The sequence below is a fragment of the Cyanistes caeruleus genome, unplaced genomic scaffold (assembly GCF_971803275.1).
Source record: "Cyanistes caeruleus unplaced genomic scaffold, bCyaCae1.hap1.1 HAP1_SCAFFOLD_76, whole genome shotgun sequence".
NCBI classification, from domain to species: Eukaryota; Metazoa; Chordata; class Aves; order Passeriformes; family Paridae; genus Cyanistes; species Cyanistes caeruleus.
Window position 1 is genome coordinate 130,126 of NW_028255888.1, and position 20,199 is coordinate 150,324.

General features: G+C 45.1%; 1 protein-coding gene across 1 annotated transcript in view; it reads left to right on the forward strand.

The window, feature by feature from the left end:
- The window catches only part of LOC111945665 (uncharacterized), an 80,623-nt gene that overhangs the window by 1,694 nt on the left and 58,730 nt on the right, over positions 1 to 20,199 (forward strand). The gene's annotated exons all lie outside the window — the stretch shown is intronic.

The following is a 20,199-nucleotide window of genomic DNA, read 5'->3' on the forward strand; positions in this document are numbered from 1 at the left end:
GTGGGGTATTTGGAGTTGTCTCCATTTCTTGGCACTCAAAGAGATGAGGGGCTTCAATCTGTCACCTCAAGACCTCTCAGTGCCTCTGAATGCTAATCAGTCCCACCCCAAAATTATTCAATTCCACCCCTGCCCCCCAGCTATGATGCCCTTAGTTTTAGCTTTCATATTTTTCATATTCTGCACTGCCTAGGTTTGTAGTTTTGAACTTCGTATTAATTGTTAGTGTCAGAAAAAATTAATCCACAAACACCAGAGGTTTATATCCAAAAAGGAGACAGAGGAGTGCTTTCAATTTATTCAAATAAAGGGAGAGACCATGGGGCATTCCCCTGGGATCTCTCTAATTTTTGGAGGGCGCAGCCTCCCTTTTATCCCAATTCCAGGCCGTACGTCCCTTCTCCCTTTCCCCATAGGCTGAGGGATTTGAGAGGTACAGACTTCCTGGTACTCATGATACCTGAGATACCATCCCCCCTCCCCCCAGTGCATAATCTCCTTCTTAGTTCTTAGCCCTTGTGGAATTTTGTGGTGCTTCCCCAGTGTCTCTTTCATCTTTCAGTTGAATCCATCCCATTGTTTCTGTTATCTCTCAGTGATAGTTTCATTTTATCGGCAGACTCACAGCTTGTTTGTAAAGACAAGTGTCACTCTGATAGTATAAGGTTTTAAAATCTTAGAAAATTTGGGGACTTAGAAAGAAAGTTAGGTTTGGTGAGCCCGGGAAGAGTAGGTCCTGGCAAGTGTTAGGCCTTGTACTTGCTAAAGATCATGTCAAACTGCACCTGTGTAATTGGTATATGATGAATGATACAATTGTTAAATGTGATTAGATATAATTATTGTTTAAAGAACATGAGGAACAATGTTAGGGGGTTGAGGGGGATCAGGAGAAATCCATGCTTGGGTAAAAACAATGCATACAATAAAACAATGTAAGTTTAATAATTAATATGAAAGTTATATAATGATAGAGTATAAAAGTATGTTCAACTCAAAACCAAGTCAGGTCAGATTTGGGTATGTGTAACCCTGACACCCAGAGCTCTTAATAAAGCACCTTAATTTAATCATTCTGTGATTATGTGTGTTCCTGAACACTAACATTTTGGCGACCCCAGATGGGACCTTGTGAGTGCTGCTGAGCAAACTCACGACCCGATCACGCTCCAGCCAGCACCGAGGGATTCTTGGGGACCCCATCAGCTGCGACCGTCTCTGCTGCTCACAATTTCCCCAGGAGAGAAAGGTAAGATGCTTTACTGTGGGGGTCAGGAAACCAGCTGATTCAGAGATCCTGGCTCTCCCTTGGAGGCAAGGCACTTTCTCTCAGAGATAGAAAAGTATTACTCCCAGAAATCTTTGAGTTAGTTGCGTAGGCGCCGTCTGTCAGACGACTGCAATAGCGTTGCAGATCCAGCATTTGTGGTATATTATAGTTATAATATGGAGAAACTTAAAGGGATTTTGGGCAGCAATGCTCCCATACCGGATACTTCTCCTTTGGGTGCTTATTAGCACATTGGAAACAAGGTAACTTTGGGGAAGAATTACATAAGACTAAGATGATTTCGGTCAGATCTTCCCACAGAAAAAGACCCCAGCAACCCCGTCTCTTCTGTTGGTAGCTATAACCCCCTCTTCTCTCTCTTTACTTTGTTTTCTTTATGTCTCCCTCTCTTCCTCTCCTCTCTCGCATAACCCTTGTTGTCACTAAAATAAAGGTACATTATTGTTGTTGTGATTTAAACTGAAATCCCTTGTGTCCGTCTTGCACTCTGAGATCAAACGAACCTCTCACGAGTCCCACTCGCGTTAGCGAATCGTGGCATTTAAACTGGAGTCACAGACAGGATTTCTGACAGACAGAAGGGGCTGCAGATTTGTTGTGCAGTCTGTATTAGGGGAAGGACGTTTTGCTCCAGTTGCACCCAGCCCGACACTCCCAAAAGAGTGAGCGGTGTCTGGAAAGCAAGGGGGGCAACTTGAATTTCCTGCAAACTGCACACGCCGAGGTGAAAAGCACCCCGCACTCACTTGAGGGCTCTGTCTGCAGAATTTCGCAAAAGATGTCTTAGTGCAAAAGGACTGGATTGTTTTTGTTGTTGCGTGTATGAATTTTGACAGCTTGGTGTAGCAAAGAGACAACCAGAATTTTAAACTGAAGGAGTGCCTCCCAAGCAGATTTGTTCTTTTTACCCATACAGGGAAGCAAAAATTTGTGTGTGTGTGTGTATAATTTGATACCTCCCTGTAGTGGTTTTTCCCTCTGTAAAAATGACCGAAAATGTCTGCAGAAGTTAAAGCTGTATTCTATGCATGTTATGCTTTGTTAGCAAAACATAGTGCCAAACCTCCAGGAGGGAAAAGTTGGTGCTCAATAATTGGTTTAATTTGGCAAATGTGATTGATAGAGTATGTTTTTTTTTTTTTTACAACATGAAATAGAATTTAAACTGGGCAAAAATAAAACTATACTCTGCTCAGTTTTGGGAGCTTGTCTTACAGCAGCTATAGAAACTCGCTTTAAGTGAAGAAGTGAGGAAAGAACTACAATAGACTCCCTCCAAAACCTAGTTAAAATTTTGCAAAAACAATTGGATGAAGAAAGGAGTAAGATCAATCTGTTGTGAATAGCCCTCCATGATAAAAATTCAAAAAATGCTGACTTGCTAAAGGAAACAAGAGAGGGAAACCCCTCTCATTAATCAAATTTACCCTCAAAAGGAGCTAACTTGGATAAAATTGTGGGGAACACTGGTGTCTTAGTTTGAAACCTCTAATTAAAACAGATTATAATATAATTATATCAATAATGAAAAGGATCTTGATCCGCATATAACCACTGAAAATATAGAAAAAGAAAAAAAAGAAAAAAAAAAAAGGGAGTACGGGAGTCTGCCTCACGAGTCAGAGACAGAATATGTATTCTGAGTGTCCCTTACTGGAGGTGATTAAATTCGATTGAGAGAATGGGAAGCCAGTGGGTACTGGGGACATGGAGTCTTCGTAACAACAGGAGACAGACATAACCCATGGTCCCTAAATCAGCATGCAGCTTATCAGGCAGAGGGGCTAAACCCCTTGGAAATGGGGGACCCTGTAGCTATAGTTGGTACCCCCAACGAACTACTGGAAAACATTCACAATGCTGCCTGCTTGAAAATGATACACAAAAGAAAATTAATTGCTGGTTATGAATTACCAATGTTGTTACCTGTGAAAACTGAAATTATTACCTCTTTAATTCAAGGCCTTCCAGAATCACTTAAACCTACAGCAATTTTTCTCATAAAAAACCCCCAAAACCATAGCAGCTATAACCCCTGTGGATAGACTAGATAGATTTCTTGGAAACCCGACTGATTGACCTGGTTCCACTGATCCTGGGTTTACTCCCTTCACCACCCCCTCTCAGCCGACAGGTTCACAACTGCGTTCTCCTGCTAGGAACCATAAAATTTGGACATGGAGCAAAGTTGCAAAAGAGTTAATTAATTACAGTAGAAATTATGGACCTGTAAAAATCCCAGAAGAAAAATCAGAGAAAGCAAAGGGTGTTAGTTACACTAGTTCTCTTAATGAAAACCCAGAAAAGAGAAAACAAATCTCTAACCACCAGTACTGTTGGTCACTAAGGATAAAGAAGAGGGTCCCCAGAAACATAATGGATGACTTATCACTTAAAAGTTGAGTAAAGTAGTTTCTAATTAACACTGTCCCAAGTTCATTGTATCGAATGCCCCACTGTATAACCCAGCACACCTCCACAGGCTCTGGGCTGCGAGCCAAAGCAGTCTCCTTCTCAGCTTCTGGGAGTGGATCCCAAACAGCCTCAGAATCAGGGAAACTGGTAATGCTGCCTCTCATGGGTGAGCAGAGAGGTGGAAGTTAGTTGTATTTAAAATGCTCGCTAGAAATAACAAAACTGGAGACATACTGATTTTAGCAATGGTGGGTCCCAAACGTGCGCCTATTACTTCTGTAGTTAACACTAGAGCCCAAATTTCTGTGTTGACCAATACAGACTAGTACAGGATTTGAGAGCAATAAATAGAATAACTAAAGATATTTACCCAGTGGTAGCTAATCCTTGCACATTGTTAACATCCATAAAAGAGAAATATAAATGGTTTACTGTAATTGATTTAAAAGATGCCTTTTTCTGCATACCCCTTGACAAATATATATGATAAAAATATATGAGATAAATATATGAGACAAATATATGAGATAACACACTCAATGTATCTCAATTTTTCTGCATACCCTTGACAAAGAAAGTAGGAAACTACTTGCCTTTGAGTGGGAAAATCCAGAAAATGGAAGGAAAACTCAGCTCACCTGGACACACCTCCCACAAGGATACAAGAAGAGTCCAACCCTATTTGGAAGCCAGCTGGCTAAGGAGCTGGAGATTTGGACTGAGAATGAGCAAGTACTGAGAGAACAATACCTGCTGTTACAGTATGTTGATGATACACTGACAACTACAGAAGAGAAAACAACCTGCATAAAGGTAACAATTGAAATTTTAAATCAGCTGGGAATGGTAGGATATAAGGTGTCTAAAGAGAAGGCACAAATTGCCCGGCAAACTGTGATTTACCTGAGATGTGAAATCTCACACGGGCAACATAAGCTGGATATTGATCATATTCAAGCTATTTGTGCTATTCCAGAACACCAGAACCTGCATGAGCTGCGAGTTTTCCATGGGATGACAGGGTGGTGCCATCTATGGATCATGGACTATGGACTAATTGAAAACCCCTGTATGAAGCCCAGAAGACGCAGCCATTTACCTGGGGCAAACCACAGAAGGAGGCCTTCCTCAAACTGAAGGAGGCATTGACAACGGCTCCGGCATTAGGATTGCCTGATTTGTCCAAAGATTTTCACCTGTTTGTGCATGAAAGACTACACCTAACACTGGGAGTGCTGACCCAGCCTTTGGGAAGCTGGAAAAGGCCGGTAGGCTGCTTTTCCAAACAGCTTGACAATGAGAGTGCCAGATGGCCTTCGTGCCTGTGGGCAGTCGCAGCCACTGTGATGCTGATACAAGAAGCCAGGAAACTCACGATGGGTAGAGACATAGATGTCTACGTGCCACACATGGTGACCACTGTTTTAGAACAAAAGGGGGGCCATGGGCTATCTCCAAGCAGGATGATGAAATTCCAGGTAATCCTGACTGAGCAGGATGATGTCACACAAAAGACAACTAACCTCTTGAATCCAGCTTTGTTCCTGGCTACCACAACTGAAGAAGGCCCATTAGAGCACAACTGTGTAGAAGTAATAGAGTACACCTATTTGGCAAGAGAAGACCTGAAAGACATCCCACTAGAGCAAGCAGAGTGAGAGCTATTCACAGATGGAAGCAGCTTGGTGGAGAACGGGACCAGATACGCTGGATATGCGGTAACAATAGTCAGTACAATAGCGGAGGCAAAAGCAAATACCAAATACAAATCACCAAATTCATCTGCCCAGAGGGCAGAACTGGTTGCCTTAAGCAGATCACTAGAATTGAGTAAAGGGAAAAGGGTAAAGATATGGACTGACTCAAAGTATGCTTTTGGAGTAGTACATGTACATGGAGCACTGTAGAAAGAAAGAAGACTACTGGCTTCTCAAGGTACACACGTTAAACATCAAGATACAGTCCTGCAATTGATAAAAGCAATACAAAAACCTGAACAAGTAGCAATTATACAGTGTAAAGCACACCAATCAAGAAACTCCAAAATTTGTGAGGAAAATCGAAAAGCAGACTGGACAGCTCGACAGATTGCTTTAGAAGTGCAAACAACAATGGCATTGATACCTTTAAATGTTAATGTATCTCAATGTAATTTGCCTCCAAAACCAAAATATTCAGTAGAAGATGAGAAATTGGGACATTAGCTAAATGCACAAAATAATTCAGAAGAGTGGTATGTTACTGCACAAAGACAAATAGTGTTAACCCCCTTGATAATGAGAGAAGTTCTACAAATTAAACATAACAAATGCCATTGGGGTGCAGAAACATTGGTAAAATTACTAAAACAAAAATTAATCTTGGTATGGATGCTAACAATGGCAAAATCAACTCAGTGGCTAGACACAGGCAGAGCTAGGAAGGATTAAAATAGGAATAGAATCAAGATGACACTTGGCAAGAACCCTTTAGTAGAGTGAAATTTGGGTGGGCCCTAGAGTCTTTGCTCGGTCCTATAGCAAGCTATCAGAATAAAGAAATGTTGTACAAACTTACAGGTCAGGTAGATAAATTAGCAAGAGTGACCTGAGAAAGATTTAAAGAACTAAACGTACAATTACAATTTACTACTCCTGAAAGAGCATGGAGTGTGTGGGTTTTTTAAAGGGATGGATTGATCATTGCTGCATCCACATCCCAAATGTAACTGCAGATGTAGAATATGACATCAATCAGTTGCAACAAATAGAGCATGGAGCACAGGAAGAGCAAAAGGATTTGACTACAATTGGTTAGGCAGAATCTTCAAAGGGTTAGGGTGGAATGTGAGGTCGTGGAGTAAATCTATCATTGAGAGTGCCATAATCTTACTAATTGTATTCTTAGCAATTTGGTTAGTTTGCAGCATCTTCAAGGTAGAAATACAGAAGAAAATGTCCTGGAACCAGAAAATAATAAAGGCACTGATGTGAGATCCACAATCTTCTGGTTCTCCAGTTCCTGACAGCATCCAGGACAGCTCACCTGGATGAGGTTTACATCAATCAAGGATTCAAAGAACATCAAGTATAAACTCAGAAGCAAAGAACTGTATCAAGTGAAAACATTTGCACTTATAGTGAAGTGAAAATGCTTTCATTTTGATATGTAATATCAAATATATAATACAAATATGTAATGATAGTAAAAGGTCTCAAAATCTTAGAAAATCCAAGGACTTAGAAAGTTAGGTTTGCCAAGCCTGGGAAAAGTTGGCCCTGGGAAATGTTAGGCCTTGTACTTGCTAAAAATCAGGTCAAAATTGCACCTGTGTAATCAGTAGATGATCATGATACAATTGTTAGATGTGATTAGCTATAATTATTGTTTAAAGAACATGAGAATGTTGGGGGGCTGGGGGGGATCAGGAGAAATCCATGCTTGGGTAAAAACAATGCATACAATAGAACAACGTAAGTTTAATAATTAATATATAAGTTATATAATAACAGAGTATAAAACATGTTCAACTCAAAACCAAGATGGGTCAGATTTGGGTATGTGAACCCCTGACACCCAGATCTCTTAATAAAGTCCCTGCATACAATCATTTGTGATTATGTGTTTTCCTGAACGCTAACAATTTCATCAGATTTTACTGGAATTTTCTGGGATTTTTCTGGAATTTTGTGGGATTTTTCTTGAATTGTGTGGGATTTTTCTTGAATATTGTGGGGTTTGGAGAAGATTTAGGGACTTGTGGGATGCTTCTGGAATTTTGTGGGATTCTCATGGAATTTTGTGGGATACTGAGGAGACTTGAAAACTTTTGAGGGATTTTTTTTAGATTTTGTGGAAATTTGTGGAGATATTGTGGAATATTTCTGGAATTTGGTAGCATTTTGAGAAGATTTAGGGGATTTTGTGGGATTTTTTTTCAATTTTGTGGGATTTTTGTGGAAGTATGTGAGACTTTGAACAAATGAAAATAATTTTGTGGGATGTTTCTTGAATTTTGTGGGATTTTTGTGAATGTTCTAGAATTGCCTAAAATTTTGTAGGATTTTTTAAAATTATTTTTGTGGGATTTTTCGGAAATTTTGTGGGACTTTTCTGGAATTTTGAAGGATTGTTCTCGAATTTTATGGGATATTCAGGCAATTTTGTGGGATTTTTCTGGAATTTTGTGGGATGTTTCTGGAATTTGGTAGGGTTTTGAGGAGATTTAGGGAATTTTCTGTGATTTTTCTGCAATTTACCAGGATATTGATGAGATTTTGTGGGATTTCTCTGGAATTACGTGGGATTTTTCTGGAATTTGGAAATATTTTGAGGAGATTTAGGGAATTTTGTGGGATTTTTTTGAATATTAGTGGGATATTGAGATTTTTTGGGATGTTTCTGTAATTTTATGGGATTTTTCTTGAATTTTGTGAGGTTTTCCAAGGATTTTGTGAAATTTTTCTGGAATATCGTCAAACTTGGCGGAGATATTGTGGGATTTTTCTGGATTTTTTTGGAATTTTCCAGGAGTTTTGTTGGAAGCGGAGGAGATTTTGTGGGATGTTTCTGGAATTTGGTGGGATTTTTCTGAAATTTTGTGGGATTTTCCTTGAATGATGTGGGATTTTTTTTCTAGATTTTCTGGGAATTTGTGCAGATTTTGTGGGATGTTTTGTTATTTAGTGGGGTTTTGAGAAGATGTAGGGAATTTTGCGGGATTTTTCAGGAATTTGTGGGATTTTTCTTAAATTTTGTGGGATGTTTCTGGAATTTTGTAGGATTTTGAGGAGACTTGAATAATTTTGAGGGATTTTTCTTAGAATTTGTGGAAATTTGTAAAGATCTTGTGGGATGTTTCTGGAATTTTGTGGATTTTTCTTCAATCTTGTGGGATTTTTCTGTAATCTTGTGAAATTTTTCAGGATTTTTTCAGAAATTTGTGGAGATTTAGTGAAATGTTTCTGGAATTTGGTAGGGTTTCCTGAAGATTTATGGAATTTTGTGGAATTTTTATTGAATTTGTTAGGATTTTTCTGGAATTGTGTTGGATTTTGAGGAAATGTTTTGGAATTTTGTGGGATGTTTGTGGATTTTTGTGGGATGTTTGTGGAATCTTCTAGGCTTTTTCTGGAATTTTGTAGAAAATTGGAGAAAATTTTGTGGGATGTTTCTGGAATTTGGTAGCGTTTTGAGAAGATTTAGGGAATTATGTGGGATTTTTCAGGAATTTAGTGGGATATTTCTGGAATTTTGTGGGATTTTCCTTGAATTTTGTGTGACATTTCCTGAATTTTGTGGAATTTTTTTGGCATGTTGTGGAATGTTTTGGCATTTTGTGGGATTTTAGGGAGACTTGAAGAATTTTGAGAGATTTTTCTTAGATTTTCTGGAAATTGGAGGAGATTTTGTGGGATGTTTCTGGAATTTGGTGGGGTTTTTGTGGCATTTTGTGGCATTTTGAGGAGACTTGAAGAATTTTGAGGGATTTTTCTGAGATTTTGTGGAAATTTGTAAAGAATTTTTTGGGATGTTTCTGGAATTTCATAGCGTTTTGGAAAGATTTAGGGTATTTTGTGGGATTTTTCTTCAATCTTGTGGTATTTTTCTGCAATTGTGTGGAAATTGGAGGAGATTTTGTGGGATTTTTTGGAATTTGGTAGGGTTTTGAGAAGATTTAAGGAATTTTGTGGCATTTTTGTGGAGTTTTGTTGGCCTTTTGTCCTTCTTTAAGGCCAATTTAGGAGGAAAACTCCAAGTGGGGGTTTCCCCAGGGAAATGACCCCTCCCCCCCAACTGTTCCGGGAAAGGAAAAAAATTTCCTTGGAGAGAAGTGGGAGAAGCTGTTTATTTAACAGAAATTGAATAATATTAAATAAGAAAACCTCTTGCTGTTGAATGGGATGGCAAATCTAGGAAGAAAAGTCCTTTTCATGTGCTGTAGCTCGGCTCGCTCAGGTTCTTATCAGTCCTTTCGGCGCTGGAAAGTGCCGAGGCCCAGGCCCCGGTGGGCCACAGGCGTGAGCTCCCGGGGTTTGGCTGCGTGTTCGGTCCAGAGCAGGCTTGCACAGATGCAGGTAAAAAGGGAAAAAACAAAGGTCCAGGGAACTCCTCTGCCTCAGCTAGCTAAAACTAACTAAAAGCCAGAGAGAAGCTGTGTCCTGCAGTGTGTCCGTGCTGCAGACACCACAGTCCAGGAGCGGGATGTGGGGGAGTGATGTTTTCTTTCAACACAAATTGCGCACTTCTTCTTCCGCCCCCTTCGCTCTCAGAGCCAGGCTTAAAGGTGCACAACTTAATATATAACATAAACCAGACGATTGGGGATACCAGGATCATAAAGTCACCCCAGGACAGCTCTATATATGACCTTTTTATTATTATTTTTTTTCCTACCAACTGGCCTCCTTTTCAGACACCTTAAGTCTTTTTAGCAAGAAAATTAAGCAGCTTTACAGTAGCCTCTTCAACCACCTTTTGTCCCCCTGACAAAAGCAAATCATCCACATCCTGCAACATCCTAACTCCTGAGGCTGGAGTAAACTCTCTTAATATTTTCTGCAAAGCTTGCCCAAACAAAACCAGTGACGCTGGATATCCCTGTGGGAGGACTGTCCATGTCAAATGTTGTTGTACCATTTTCCTTCCTTTTGTTCCAGTCATTTTCCTTTTAAACATGATCCAGTTCAGTGGCAAGCAATGCCACTGCCTAAAGCCAATCACATTTTTTGTTTTAGTAACCAATTGCTCCCTGTCCCAATTTTTCGCATCAAGTCCATCTTAGGCGTAGGGAGGTGACTAAAAAATTAACCAAGGAAAGATAATAAAATACTTTCCCCTAAAGTTTTCCTACAGCCCCCACAGAGGAAGCTGCATGAGAAATACCTGGGCCTGCATAGGGACAGCACCAGCCCCACAAGGCAGCAGCTGCAGAATCGGCCTCAGAACTGAATCCTGCCAATTCTGCCTTTTTACAACAAAACACACAAAAAGCAGAGGGGCATGGTGAGACACAAACTTTGAAGAATTTAAGATTCTAGAGAAGGTGAGGCCTTAATTAAAAAGAAGCCTTGCTAACTCTAATTAAAATCAATAGATGGGCCTTGCTAAAATTAAAGGTAGATAGAGAGGATGTTGCTCTATCAGGAACAGCGAGAAGAACGACACAGACTCTCTTGGGAGTCGATCAGGAGAATTTCTCTCTGGTTTATTACCTCAGGTCTTTTTTATAGACCGATACGTGAAAAGTACAGAAAAGAAACTCTTATTGGTTAGTAAACTAACACATCACTATCATTGGTCAGTGGGGTACACCACCCCTCGACCTTCTCTTGCAAGAAAACAAGGAACAGACAAACAGCACCTGCAAGGCTGTTTTCTGTCTCTGAGGATTGTTTTAATTCCTCCTCATGATTTCCTAGGCCACTTTCTCAGGCAAGACTGAGAAAGCTATGTGGCCTGCAATTTCCACAGGCACCGTGCTCTCTGTTTCAGTTAGCATCCACAAGAGGCCTTGCTAAAATAGAGGTTAAGCATTGGCTAATAACTAATTGTCAACTTTATGCTTGTTCAGTTGGGCTTATAGTGAGAAATAAAGTATCTGGTAAAGAACTTCAAGAACATAAGACAGTTGCAAATCAGAAACTCATTGAAGATATGAAACAAGGAGCCCAGCCAAGGGTCCATTTGTCACTTTGCATTGAAAAGGTTGAAAGGGCAGAACGAGGAAGAGCCATATCCCTTCCTCCCTTCTGTGACCCCTCCTCAGAAAAAGACCACCGACCCATTTCAAGGATCATGCTTAACTGCTTTTTTTCCTAAGTAGCATAGGAAGTGAAAAGTTGGTGGGAACTGGGTCATGAATATGTATTTGTATTCAATATTTCTGTAAATAAAAAGCCTGTATTCACCTGTGCTCCGGGCTGTGTGTATTAAGGGGTGACCTGACACATCAGCCCAGTGCTGTGAATAAACATACACTTTTTAATCCTAAAACAGTTAAAGAGTCTTTGTCTGTCTCAGTTGGATATTGATACCAGATCATATCCATATTTTAGTAAATCAGCCTTAAAATGAATCCAAAAATTGCATGTGGAAAAAGGAAAAGAATTTGGGGGTTCGGGAAGAGTAGGATGGATTTTGTTAACAGCTAAGATAGGAAAAAGCACCAACAGAAGGAACAATTGTTTTTGGAACACTCCCATGTGGAGTGACAGAAGAAGGTTATAGTCGTGAGCTCAGATTTGTTTGTGCAAGTGAAACAACAACAAGAACAATGATGATAATGATTATAATAATGATGATAATGATGATAATGATGATAATGATGATAATGATAATGATAATGATAATGATAATGATGATAATGATAATAATATAACGCAATAATATATATTTATATACATAATTAAAAATTGATAATTTGAAATAATGTTGACAGTACTGATTTGTGAGTTCTGGCTGCTCACTGTAACACTAAGCACCCTACAAAAAAGGACTGGCAAAGACCCAAATGTCAGTGGTAAACTTTTGTGAATTGTATACACGGAATAAAGGAGGAAGGGGTGAAATTGGCTGTTTTTATAGGGTTTGGTGATACTATGATGCGGAATGCTTTGTCTGTTCCTGTGAAAAGCACACTGATTAAGACTGCTGGGTTTTTCATGTACCAGACTATCTACAAGCTGCAGGATTGGTTGAACAGGTGACGGAGTTGTTAAAAGAGCAGTTGATAAAATGAGGAGATGGGAACCTGTCCTGGTGGAGAACCCATCTCCCAGATGTGTTCCATGCCCTTAACAATGGGCCCACTGGGGAAATGGAAACCCCTGGGTGTGCAGGGCTGCACCCAATTTGCAAACACAACCATGGACAGTGAGACTTGGACTGCCTGGGAAATTGTTCTGGGTGTGATGGCCCCTGACAGGGCCACCCCAGAGGCTGCAGGGCTGGACTTTCCTGCACTGGAATTAATTAGGAAAAAGCCAAAGCAAATGAAAGTTAACAATACAAGAACAGGAATTCAGATTCCTCCAGGATGCTTTGGTTTGGTAACTGCTCACTTGAGCTTGGCCTTGCAAAGTGTTGATGTCATGGGAGGAGGAATTGATGCAGATTATCAAGGAGAAATTGAAGTAAGTCTGTTAAACAATAATGAACAAGATTTTGTTTTCCAACCCCATGGCAGGGTATTACAGTTATTAATACTGCAGTTTTAAAAACAATTGTGAAAGAAGGAGATCCACCTCCAATCACCTCTGTTCATGGAGATCAAGAGTTTGGATGCACCAGTCCTAATAATTGGTCCAGAGGCCAAATGGGCCTCCAGAGGCAGCTGAAGGAACAGCTCTGGGGAAAGACAACACTGGTTGAATCCTGAGACCTGGGCAGGAACAATGGGAATATATCCCTGCAGCCAAGTGTTCTCTGACACAACAAGCTGATGTTATGGGATATTGTTTTACAGATGCTGCCAGACCAGATCTCCCTGTTTGCCCCAACGACCCCTTTGGAAAATGCTCTGATCCACGGGGCTCCATGTGAAGGCTGATGTGACACTGAGGGACTTCCACACCAATTCCAGCCAGGAGCCTGGGTGCCCATCAGGGACTGGGACCTGGCACTTCTCCAGCCAAAGGGGAGAGGATCCCAATTTCCAGCTCCTGGCTGGAATTGGTGTGGAAGTCCCTCAGTGTCACATCAGCCTTCACATGGACCCCTGTGGATCAGAGCATTTTCCAAAGGGGTCGTTGGGGCAAACAGGGAGATTTGCTCTGGCAGCATCTGTAAAACAATATTGACTTGTTGTGGCAGAGAACACTTGGCTGCAGGGATATATTCCCATTCTTCATGCTCAGGTTTCAGGATTCAAACAGTGTTGTCTTTCCCCAGAGCTGCTCCTTCATCTGCCTCTGGAGGGCCATTTGGCCTCTGGACCCACACTCTGGACCAATTATTAGGACTGCTGCATCCAAACCTTTTATCTCCACAAACAGTGCTGATTGGAGGTGGATCTCCTTCTTTCACAATCGTTTTTAAACTGCAATATCAATATTTGTGATAACCTGTCATGGGGTTGAATAATCCAATCTTCTTCATTCATTTTTAACAGAATTTCTTTAATTTCTCCTTGATAATCTGCATCAATTCCTCCTCCCATGACATCAACACTTTGCAAGGCCAAGCTCAAGTGAGCAGTTACCAAACCAAAGCGTCCTGGAGGAATCTGAATTCCTGTTCTTGTACTGTTAACTTTCATTTGCTTTGGCTTTTTCCTAATTAATTCCAGTTCATGAAGGTCCAGCCCTGCAGCCTCTGGGGTGGCCCTGTCAGGGGCCATCACACCCAGAACAATTTCCCAGGCAGTCCAAGTCTCACTGTCCATGGTTGTGTTTGCAAATTGGGTGCAGCCCTGCACACCCAGGGGTTTCCATTTCCCCAGTGGGCCCATTGTTAAGGGCATGGAACACATCTGGGAGATGGGTTCTCCACCAGGACAGGTTCCCATCTCCTCATTTTATCAACTGCTCTTTTAACAATTCCTTCACCTGTTCAACCAGTCCTGCAGCTTGTAGAGAGTCTGGTACATGAAAAACCCAGCAGTCTTAATCAGTGTGCTTTTCACAGGAACAGACAAAGCATTCTGCATCATAGTATCAACAAACCCTATAAAAATAGCCAGTTTTATCCGTTCCTCCTTTATTCCTTGTATACAATTCACAAAAGTTTACCATTGACATTTGGGTCTTTGCCAGTTCTTTTTTGTAGGGTATTTAGTGTTACAGTGAGCAGCCAAAGCTCACAAATTGGTATTTTCAGCATTATTTCACATTATTGAGTTTTGGTTATATATATAAATATATATTATTGTGTTGTTATTGTTATTGTTATTATGTTACTTGCACAAACAAACCTGAGCTCAAGACTAAAACCTTTTTCTGTACCTTCATGTGGGAGCATTCCAAAAAACAACTGTTCCTTCCGTTGGTGCTGTTAAGAAAATCCATCCTTGTCTTCCCAAACCCACAAGTTCTTTTCCTTTTTCCATATGCAATGTTTGGATGCATTTTAAGACATCCTGCGGTTCAGCCTCTTTTAACCGACTGCCCCACTGCTCGCACGATGCTCCCACCTCAGCCCCACTCCAGAGCCAGTGAACTCTGGGGAGGACTTCCCTTCTGGGAATTTGAGATGGGACTGATTCCTTACATTTACATTTAAAAAGTGATATTTTGTTGTGATCTGGCCAGACTTTGCCAATTTGGTTTCACCAGTGGGCAGGGTCAGCACCAAAGGCACCAACACCACCTGAAGGAATCAGTGTCACTTACTGCAGCTCCAAGCAGCAAAGGATCACAAAAGGAGCAGCTCAGCAATGCACCCAATCATCACTGCCAAAGATTGCCTGTAGGCATTAACAAAGATCCAGTTCCCCTCAGACTTTGCCATCCCCAGATCCACCCATCAGCTGGGGAAGCTGTCACAGCCAAGGACTGGAGAGCCACTCCTGGACACTGGGAAATCCTGCAGGTGCCTCCAGCCACAGGTGAGGCTCAACCTCTGCTGTGAGAGAGGGCCCAGCTTTGATAGTGCTGAATAAACAAACTGACAGCACTTCTGCTGTGGGAACATCTGGTTTCATCCTCCTCTTGCGTCCCTACCAAAGCCTGGCCAGGCCTCAAGGAGGAACCAAGGGAGTTGACTCTGTCCATACACCCCAAACAAGGCCAGATGTCGGATTGAATGGCCTTGTCTGGCTTCTAAACACAGAAAGGTCAATCCATGTTTCATTGATGAGTGGATCCATCTATCACAGTGCTAATGACCATGCATATTTCAGTAATGAGCAGACAGACAGATAACCTCTGGTTGGAAGGTTCATCCAGAGGTCACCTTTGGCTCAGGGCCTGTTGTTCAGGCCTCACTCAGGGCCTGTTGTTCAGACCTTGGCACTTCAGGGACGAGGTTTAGTGCTGGGCTTGAAACTGCTGGGTGACTGGCTGGACTGGATGAGCTCAGAGGCCTTTTCCAGCAAAATGGATTCTATAATTGCAGGATTCTATCTGCTGCATTCAGCTAGGTCCATTACTTAGCAGCATTACTTTGGCCCAAAAGCCCCCTCTTGCTCAGCTCTTGTGGCCTGAGGCTTCAGCTCCTTCAGCTCCTGGTGCTGAGCTGCTCACGCTGAACGAGACGACTCAGAGAGAAGAATACAGTTCATCCAATTCCTTCTGGGACACAGAGAGGGGAGGTGTGAAAACAGGAGCATTGTTTGGTGTGGCCTCTTCTCTGCCCTTCACACCTTTCAGGGCTTTGAACCAGCCAAGAGCTTTCTCCAGGAGTTCAATGAAGCAGCTGTTCCTGCTCCCAGGTCTGGCTCTTCCCAGTCTCTGACCTTGACTGCTTTTGTCCCTCTTGCTGTGCCCTCTGCTCCCCCAGGGCTCTGTGGCTGCTGCCCAGGACTGTGGGATTGGCACAGATCAAGGGGTCGAGCCCCTCCTTTCTGTGCCCTTGGAGCTGCCTGGTCACAGCAGCCTTTTCCATCTGGAAGCTCCACATGGGGAGGGAGTCCCCAGCTCTGTTCCTGGTGCAACATGCAGGAGCCCAGGTGCCTCAGGCTGCTGTGACACCGCTGCACAGGGAGGGAAGCATGGCAGAGGCTGCACTGAAAGTCAGCTCCATGTGCTGGTGTTGGTACTGCTGCGGGTGCTGGCACTGCTGATGATGGTGCTGGTGGTGGTGCTGGTGCTGGTGCTGCTGCTGGTGCTGGTCCTGCTTCTGGTGCTGGTGCTGCTGCTGCTCGTGCTGGTGGTGGTGCTGGTGGTGATGCTGGTGCTGGTGGTGGTGCTGCTGGCACTGCTGGTCCTGCTGCTGGTGCTGCTGATGCTGCTGCTGGCACTACTGGTGCTGCTTGTGCTGGTGTTGGTGCTGGTGACGATGGTGCTACTGGTGCTGCTGCTGCTTCTGCTGGTGCTGCTGCTGCTTCTGCTGGTGCTGCTGCTGCTTCTGCTGGTGCTGGTACTGCTGGTGCTGCCACTGATGCTGCTGGTGGTGCTGGTGGTGCTGGTGGTGCTGCTTCTTCTGGTGCTGCTGCTGCTGGTGCTTGTCCAGCCCCTGGTGCTGCTGATGCTATGGCTGGTGCTGCTGCTGGTGCTGCTGGTGCTGATCCTGCCCCTGGTGCTACTGCTGGCGCTGGCGGTGCTGGTGCTGCTGCTGCTCGCACTGGTGGCAGTGCTGCTGCTGGTTCTGCTGGTGCTGCTGGTGCTGCTGTGCTGCTGGTGCTGGTGCTGCCACTGATGCTGCTGGTGGTGATGCTGGTGCTGCAGGTGCTGCTGCTGCTGTGCTGGTGCTGCTGGTGCTGGCAGTGCTCATGCTGCTGTTGCTGGTGCTGCTGCTGCTGGTGCTGCTGGTGCTGATCCTGCCCCTGGTGCTACTGCTGGTGCTGGCGGTGCTGGTGCTGCTGCTGCTCGCACTGGTGGCAGTGCTGCTGCTGGTTCTGCTGGTGCTGCTGGTGCTGCTGTGCTGCTGGTGCTGGTGCTGCCACTGATGCTGCTGGTGGTGATGCTGGTGCTGCTGCTGCTGCTGCTGCTGCTGCTGGTGCTGGCACTGCTGGTGCTGCCACTGATGTTGCTGGTGGTGATGCTGCTGCTGCTGGTGCTGCTGCTGGTGCTGCTGGTACTGGTGCTGCTGGTGCTGCTGGTCCTGCTTCTGGTGCTGCTGCTGGTGCTGCTCTTGGTGTTGGTGGTGCTGTTGGTGGTGCTGCTGCTGGTGCTGCTGTTGTTGCTGCTGTTGTTGCTGCTGCCACTGATGCTGCTGGTGGTGCTGCTGATGCTGCTTCTTCTGGTGCTGCTGCTGCTGGTGCTGGTCCAGCCCCTGGTGCTGCTGCTGATGCTATGGCTGGTGCTGCTGCTGGTGCTGCTGATGCTGATCCTGCCCCTGGTGCTACTGCTGGTGCTGGTGGTGCTGCTGCTGGCACTGGTGGTAGTGCTGCTGCTGGTTCTGCTGGTACTGCTGGTGCTGCTGGTCCTGGTGCTGCAGGTGATGCTGCTGCTGCTGCTGGTGCTGCTGGTGCTGCTGGTGCTTCTGCTGCTGCTGCTGCTGGTGCTGGTGGTGGTGGTGCTGCTGCTGGTACTGGTGCAGGTGCTGCTGGCACTGCTGCTGGCACTGCTGCTGGTGCTGCTGGCACTACTGGTACTGTTGCTGGTGCTGCTGCTGTTGCTGCTGCTGGTGGTGCTGGTGGTGGTGCTGGTGGTGGTGCTGCTGCTGGTGCTGCTGGCGCTGCTGCTGGTGATGCTGGTGATGCTGGTGCTGATCTTGCCCCTGGTGCTACTGCTGGTGCTGGTGGTGCTGCTGGTGGTGCTGGTTCTGGTGCTGCTGGCACTGGTGGTGGTGGTGGTGCTGGTGCTGCTGGCACTGCTGCTGATGCTGCTGCTGGTGGTCGTGGTGCTGCTGCTGGTACTGGTGCTGGTGCTGCTGCTGGTGCTGCTGCTGCTGCTCGTGCTGGTGGTACTGCTGGTGAAGCTAGTGCTGGTCCTGTCCCTGGTGCTGCTGCCGCTGCTGGTTCTGCTGGTTCTGCTGGTGCTGCTGGTGCTGCTGGTGCTGGTGCTGCTGCTAGTGCTGCTGGCACTGCTGCTGCTGTTGCTGCTGCCGCTGCTGCTGCTGTTGCTGCTGCTGCTGGTAGTGCTGCTGCTGCTGATGCTACTGCTGCTGGTACTGCTGCTGCTGGTGATGCTGGTGCTGCTGGTGCTGGTACTGCTGGCACAGCTGGTGCTGTTGGTGCTGGTGCTGCTGGTCCTGCTGCTGCTGCTTCGGCTGCTGGTCGTGCTGCTGCTGGTGCTGCTTTTGGTGCTGGTGCTGCTGCTGTTGGTGCTGCTGGAGCTGGTTCTGCTGGTACTGCTGGTGCTGCTGCTGCTGCTGGTGCTGCTGGAGCTGGTGCTGCTGGAGCTGGTTCTGCTGGTACTGCTGGAACTGCTGGTGCTGCTGGTGCTGCTGGTGCTGCTGCTGGTGCTGATCCTGCCCCTGGTGCTGCTGCTCGTGCTGCTGCTGCTCATGCTGCTGGTGGTGCTGCTGCTGGCGCTGCTGGTGAAGCTGGTGCTGGTGGTGGTGCTGCTGCCGGTGCTGGTGGTGGTGCTGGTACTGCTGGTGCTGCTGCTGCTGCTGCTGCTGCTCCTGCTGCTGGTGGTGCTGCTGCTGATGCTACTGCTGGTGCTGCTGGCACTGGTGCTGCTGGTGCTGCTGGTGGTGGTGCTGCGATCATATTTCCAGCACTGCCCCACACTGAGGGATCAGACCCAGGCACTGCTGCTGCTCCCTCGGGACCAGCCCCACTTTGGTTGTTGCTGTCAGTGCCAGCACAAGCCGTGGCTGGAGCAGCGGGTGCGGACAGTGCCCCAAGGCCAGGGGCTGGTGGGGTCCCTGGGCTGGGGCTGGGAGGGAGCTGCCCCTTGTTCTCCCTGTGCCTCACGCAGAGCTGGGCCGGGCACAAGTGGGGCAGCAGAGCCAACAGGGAGCCTGCGAGTCTCTTCCAGCCGTGCCTGCTCAGAGTTTGGCCTTGGAGCTTCAGGTGGGCAAAGGCAGCTGCTCTGCTCCCTCTGCGTGTCCCCGTGTTCAGCAGTGCTGCTCCATCAGTCTGTGCCCAGCAACGGGGAAAAGCCTCAGCCTTGCAGGGCCAGGAGCTGCCGGGCTCTGCCTGAGCAGCTCAGCCAGCGGGAAGGGAGCTGCTCCACACAGGAACCAGGAGCAAAGGACACTTCTTTTTCATAGCATGATTTCTGTTTTAAGGGGAAAAATGCGGAAAAATAAAAGAAAAAAAACTTCTATAAAATGTGAAAGATAAAAACAGAACCCAAGCGTACAGTGAAAAATCTTCTCTAACTTTGAATTAAGGCGTAATTGGTCTTTTGAAACATAAAACTCAGTTATTTACTTTGTAAATGTGCTGATGGCATGATGCATCTTACCGGCCTCAGGAACCTTTTTGAAAAAGTTTGTGGAGTTTGATTCCAATATTGTTATTTTAAATTGTGGTGAAATTGGAGTGAAGCAAGAAGAAAGTGCTATGCGCCTTGCCAGCTCCAAGCAGCACTGGGAATCTAAACTCTGTCAAACCCCAAATCCTTTAGAAGGTGCCCTTCCTTCTCACCCTGTGAATGAGCTGCACATTCCCTTTCAAACATTCAGGGGTTTCTTAAAGATGCAAAGTCCCACTTACAGCTTTTTGCTCTGGTTTGGAAGTGCAGAGGGGCGATTCTTCATCCATCAGCTCCAGACTGCACTGCCTCAGGAACACAGCAGTGGCACTTCTAGAGGAGGAAGAAAGTGCAATTGCACAATTCCAGCCAAAAAGAAAGGAAGAGTGGGACACAGAAAACATCCTGTGCAGATGCAGGCATTCAGCTGGGACTGTGGAGAGTTTGGGTCCTTGCCAATTGGATGTGTGTCCCTAAGTGCAATCTCTTGGCCTGCAGGAGAGTCTCACTCACCTGCAAAAGCAGAAAGCTCAGGCGCTGTGCTGG